Source organism: Centruroides vittatus, unplaced genomic scaffold (genome assembly GCF_030686945.1).
Source record: "Centruroides vittatus isolate TY-2023 unplaced genomic scaffold, ASM3068694v2 contig_1253, whole genome shotgun sequence".
Taxonomy (NCBI): Eukaryota; Metazoa; Arthropoda; class Arachnida; order Scorpiones; family Buthidae; genus Centruroides; species Centruroides vittatus.
Genome location: NW_027120803.1, coordinates 43,801 through 50,444, shown reverse-complemented (window position 1 = coordinate 50,444; position 6,644 = coordinate 43,801). Strand labels below are relative to the sequence as shown.

Sequence of the window (6,644 nt, the reverse complement as noted above, 5' to 3'; positions counted from 1 at the left end):
TACCTCTTTGTCCCAAAGAATTTTTTAAAAGTTTTTCCGTTTGTTTGATTTGTCCTAGAACTTCATTTGTTGTTTCATGTAGTGTTGCTTTTAATCTTCGTAAAAATCTATAGTGTTATCATATTCTTTCTCTTCCAATTTTTCATCTAATCTTGTCTGAAACAATCTTCTCGTACTACTTCTACTAAGCTGTCGAGATTAAATTTAAAATCTTTAATTTCTTCCATTTTTATTTTTTCTTCTTTCCGTGTCTGTACTACTCTTTTGTAAGGAATAGTAATTTTTACTCTTACCGGATATTAGTCTGAGCCGCAGGTGACACCTCACTGTGCTCTTACATCCAAAATTTTAATTTGGGTTTTTTGCTTCGTAATTAGATAGTCAATAATTGATTTCCACTGTCTAGTATATTGGGTCCAGGTATATTCATAAATATCATTATGTTTTAAAAACCCATTATTGATTTTAAAGTAATTTGTATTTTAAAAAAGTCTATTAGTCTTCTTCCATTTCATTCGTTACATTTTCTCAAAATTGTCCAATAATTTTGTTGTTTCTCAATGATCCTGTTCTTGAATTGAAACCACTCAGTAACATTATTCGTTTTGTCTCCCTAATTTCATATATCACCTCTTGCATCCTGTTGTAGAACAAATCCTTACTCTCATGGGTTTCATCCTTATTTGGTGCATAAATTTCAATGTAATTCGTTTAATGCAGTAATTCGTTTTCCAAAATATTTAGGTTAACTTTAATTATTCTTTTATCTATTCTTTCAAAATCAGTAATACTTCTCTTAAATTTCTTTTTTATCATCATGGATACGCCACATTTTGTTCTTTCTTCTTTTGGCACGCCAGAGTAAATATGTACTAAGTCTTCCAGTTTTTCCATTCCTGACCTTTTCTTTTTTGTTTCTGTTAAGTTCATAAAGTCACTTTTCATTCTTTTTATTTTTTTTAACTAACTTTTCTCCCTTTGGTCTAATCCCTTATACATTCCATGTGGCCAAATTTATTGTCCGTTTACCTTGCCTTAGTCTTTTACCATATAATTCGTCCGGTGTTTTCCCTGGAGCTTTCTGTTGCGGTGTGATTTTTTTACAGGAGATGACGTGCAGACCTATCTTCCAAACCTCCAAGTTTGAGGACTAGAGTAATTTAAATATATTACCTTTGAAAAGTTTTTAATATCTGAGTGAAGTTTAAAACATAGAATGTGTACCCGATTGGCGACCGACTTGGTGCGCCAATAACATTAGACAAAGTTCCGAATGTTCAATTAGAAGTAACCGCTGGTCAGGTTCGTCGGAAAGACACCTTGCGACGATTTAAATGGTTGATAGCTGGTAGCTATCTTCCGATGCCGAACAAACAGAGCGCTGGGTTCTGTCTCGCTTCGGGCTTTGATGCGTTGACTGACGTCCAAGACGAATTCGATGTATAGTTTGATGCTGCTAACGAACTGTAGGGATAGCATAACGTCCCCGGGCGAACTTCACCTCGACAACCAAGTCTATCGGTTATTTGACATCTCGAGAGCAAACTCGAATTTCCCGCCTCGACATTGACCATTTATAGTCGTCGACGGCGGACCGAACGACCAACCGGTGATCACACGTTCAAAGTCCAATGGTCGCTTCCTCGACCGTTTTCTTGTAACGGCGACTGTTACCAGTCCAAAAAAAGGCGTGTCTCTACTCGATTCCACCCCGACAATCTGAAATTACACTTGCGATACGAAATTCGTTCGGCTAACCCATTCCAGTTTTCAAATTCGAATGGATAAGCCCGGAGAAATTAAACTCCAAAAATTAGATATGATTTCTGTGTAGGAATGTAGTCAGTCAGTGACTTTTTCAGTGACATTAATTATAAAATTATTAATATTTCACTGAATATCGTCAGTTAGCCTGACAAAATAGGTCATGTAATGAATTCTGCTTTCATATAAAGAGTTATTATTTTTTGATAAATTGACGATAATATCACATAAGGTTTATGTAAAATGAATTAATTTTAATGCGACTATACATATTGTTAGATCCGCGGGGTATGGAGATACGAAATTATCTACCATACCACTTACACGACCCTGTTTGTCATAACAGTTCTCTGATTGTCATAAACCCAATTTAGGGGGGATGGTTACTGTAAGGTTCCAAGTGGTAGGAGGGACTTTAAGATAAAAGATCGGAGATCGATGATCGCAAAATCAACGTTCTCCGTAACGTCAGGATTCCTTGACACCAGGTTATCAGTTTTAGGACGCAAATAACCACGCGTGAATAATCGACTCGCGAAATGGCGTGAGCGATAAACAATTTATCTAAGTCTTCTTTTTAAATAATATAAGAATATATTTATTGAGACTCAAACTAGAATAATTACAAGATATACATAGTAAATGAAACAACTGAATTCCAAATAAACATAATAATAAATTGCATGGAAATTAACTAATAATATCGATCGATAAATAACCTATTCCGCGCTATATCTAAACTAACTGCGCGGAGAGAGAGTTTACAATCATCTATCAATTATAATACCTCAGTGGTTGCTTCTTATATGAGAGCGTGATGAATTCAGATCAATCGCATCTTCTATCACGTGGTCAGTTGGTAAGGATAAATCTTCCGACGATCCACCTAACTAAATATGGCTCACTGCCTATCTACACTTAAGAATGGCTTGTATCCTTCCATGGACTGCGCCTAAATTCTGTATGGCTACTCCTATCCTCAGGACTGCGCCTAACTTTCGTATGGCTACTTCAGTCTTCGTAGAACTGCGCATTTTGGCGCTAAAACGGCTCCCTTTTATAGGGCTTAGCGGCCTGCAGCCGGCCAAGACTTGTACTATGATTCATCTTCACTTCAGTCAGAAGAGGAAGTTTGACTTCCGTTGATTTGCTAATACTTTCGATTTTACATTTTATTATTTTAATGATTTTCTAAAATGTCTTAATCTGTCTTGACATTATTTCGACTTAACATTCTATATCGACTGTTGATTATAGTCATATATTTCTTAGATGCTAACAAAAGGGATTTTTATCCGAACAGGACGAGATCGAAAGTTCTTGACGTATTTTGACGTCACCGACCAGGAAGTTCTTCCAACGGAAACTTCTCTTGTAGACAAAAATTTGTTAAAGTTATACAAATTATTATTTCTAAAAACTTTCAATAAAGTTTACGATAAATTAATGAATATACACTTCGCGATCTCACAATATGCATACAATTATTGTAATGTTTTCTAAGTTAAAATATTCCAATTACAAAATGTAATACTGTAAACTAGCTACGGGAAAAATAACTATAAAATAAAATTTTATATAAAACTTTATGTAAACTTAAACTTTACATTATAATAAAAATCTGTTCCTTTATCACTGCCTTTTATTAGGTTTCTTTTTAAGCTATGAAGAGCGAAACACATCATTAAAGTTTACGAAAATTTGGCAACTTTACATTCGGAGTCAAAGCAATATTTTAATAATGAAAATGAAATTTTAATGCTTTTGTTATTACAGATTTTATAAATCAATCATTGGATATTACAAACTGTAAGTATTACTTGCATAATTAAATAATAATAAAACCAAAAGTTTCTAATTTAAAATTTATAAAAATATAATAGATAAAATTCGTTTAAAAAATAATATAAAAGAAACAGGAATACCAAATAATCGAAGTTGTTAGTCTCTAATGTTTCTTTTTTACAATATTATAGGTCTTTAAAATATTGTCAAATTTTATTATTATCTGAATAAATTACGATATTAGAAAAGTATTAATTTACTTTTCAACATCATGCCAAATAATTTTATTAAAAATTTATGTTTTGCAAAAATGAATTCATTATTTAACAAGCAGAAAATTGTGATTTAGTAAAGAGTTCAAATATGCATGTTCTTGAGAATATTTATATGTTTAGTAGATAAGTAAGAACACTTACAACAACAGTAATTTTAAAATTATTAACGCTATAATTATTATAATGCATTTTAAAGTATAACAGCAATTATTTATTTTGACATCTTCACAATGCCGGGCTGCAATTTTTAATTATATTTTTAATTTATTTAATTTAAAGTATGTTTTTCACTTCAAATTAGTAGTGTCTTGCCCCTGTACATAATACTTTTCCTGTTAGCAATAGACTCTTGCCGATCATCTATCTAACTCCTTCAGGGGGAAACTTGAATTTAAATGGAGTCATTTTCAGTCCAAAACGGGTGTTCTTATATAGTTAATCGGGCTTCCCGCCGGTAAGCTCGCCATATCTGGTCTTGGCTTTCGTGTATCTATATCCGTTCTCGGGATTAATGAAGAGAATGACACAGACAGTGGAAATTTATGTTTACATTTTTTTTCAAATTGCAGCACAATAACTTTCAGAGTGAAGGTTTTCTGGAGTTCTGCGTTTTTATTTTCAACTGTATAAAGAAAATAAAACGTGGCAAGTTTCTTTTAATAAAATATTTTGATTTTGAAATCTACAGGTTATTATAATACTTCAAAAATTATATAGTAATAATGGTTGAATCCGGGGGTAACAGAATAAATGTACCTTAATGATGCCTTTTGTTTGATTTACATGGTGCGCCACAAATAAAACCAATTTCCTATCGATGTTTTGAATATAAATAACTATCAATATTAATTCGGTTTTCAATGTCAAAACTTTACAAAAATTTTGATAGTGAGTTCTATTATAGGATAAACAACATGCATATTTGAAAACACTTAAACATGACCATAACAAGAATTTAATTATAATCTACATACCGCAAGTTTTTTTATCTGAATTCATTGTAAACCCTTCGTAACAACTGCATTTCTGTGTTTCATTCTTTATACTACATATTTGTTGACACGACGTATCTCCCATTTTGCAATAATTTCCTTTAATTTCTGAAAATATATCAAAATTTACAGTAATCATTTAAACAATTTATTAAATAAAATTTACAATTAATTTATTTTAGTCGATACTATATATATGAAGATTCACCAATTAAATCTTAGTTTAATTACTTTTTATTTTTAAAACAAAAAAAAAATTAAATAAATTCCTCACCGACACATTTTTCTTCCGAACTCGGATCAAAATAGTAACCTGTATCACAATCAAAACTATATACAGGCCTACCGAATGAATCCGCTTTTACATTGCATATGGCGTATTTCCCATAACGATTTTTACAAATTTTTTCATCCACTGTAAAATTTTTACAAAATAAGATAAAACACTGAATTTGTATCAGTATACAGTGTTATTTTATAATAATATAAAATTCTTATCTAGTTTTATAAAACTTTGAAAATTTAAAATAGATTTTGAATTTTAGTAAACATATACAGTATAAAGATTTTGATTTCGTATTTTCTTTAGTTAAAATTATAGCATAGTTTCCATTGCATAACAAATATTTATATATTACTGTTAAATTCTATAAATAGAAACATATTATTATATACTTTTACTTTAAAATAAATTTAAAACAAATTTATTAAAAATGTCTCTTCACCCATTATCCTAAACGAAAATACTAAAATTATTATCAGTAAAAAAAATAAAAGAATTTTTAATAATTATTAAAAATATTTTTACGATAATATATACTACTGTTTAAACAACGTAATGAATATAATTACATTAAAAATGTATGAAATAGAATTTTGTACGTCATAATATGTAGCTGTTTTACAGATAAATTTTGCTTTAAGAATATGAACTTTATACTGGAGATAAGTTTATATATACTGTTAACCCTCAACATAACGGAGTAATAACATAAAGTGATCTGATAATGCCGATGGTTCGTTGCATCCAAACATGTTGTTATTGCCAACTACAGTACGACCTTTATATGAGATATGATAAAAGAGACAACCTGTATTGTGATAAAAACGAAAGTGACGTCTTCTCAAGCTGAGACGTAAACAATTGTTGTTGACGCACTGCCTAATGTATATCACACGTCGACTAACAGAAGCAGTCTGATATTCTCGAATGCTATATTTTCATTCTGGCAGATGCTTCGGAACAAACGAATTTGGAATGTTCTTTCCGAATACATTAATTCGAAATATATTCGGAATGTTGTTTTCATAATGAACATCAGAGTAAACTCGAAAATGTACAGTATATATAAATATCTGATAAATATAATATTTTACAGAATTTTACTAATAGTATTCAGAATACAGTATGCTAAGTAATTCAAAACAAAGGATCACTTACAAACACAGTTTTTGTCACTTTCTTTTAATCCCATCATACACTTGCATTCACCTTTTTGACATTCTTTCAATGCATCACATGCTTTACCTAAACATTTATCAATACCTACACAAAAATAAATTGAAAGTTTATAAACGTTTATATCTCGACCTCTTATGAGCATTTAAGATATTTTAATACGAAAAATTTACTTAAACACTGATTTTTTGAATAATCAAAATATTGTTCCTCAGCGCAATTGCATTCGAATGCGTAAGTATCTTCAATATGTATACACTCAGCATCAGCACCACATTGGCCTTCTTTCTTATTACATACATCTTTAACTGAAAAAGTTTACGTATTAATTTAAACTTTTGAAATTTTACTAACCAAATTGAATTCAAT

At 30.5% G+C, this 6,644-nt stretch overlaps 1 long non-coding RNA gene across 1 annotated transcript; it reads right to left on the bottom strand.

The window, feature by feature from the left end:
• Positions 1-5,106: 5,106 nt before the first annotated feature.
• LOC136988458 (uncharacterized) lies at positions 5,107-6,551 on the bottom strand. Its single transcript, XR_010882767.1, has 3 exons — positions 6,449-6,551; positions 6,258-6,362; positions 5,107-5,231 (listed from the first exon to the last, which is right to left on the bottom strand). It is a non-coding gene; the product is annotated as an uncharacterized lncRNA (long non-coding RNA).
• Positions 6,552-6,644: the final 93 nt, after the last annotated feature.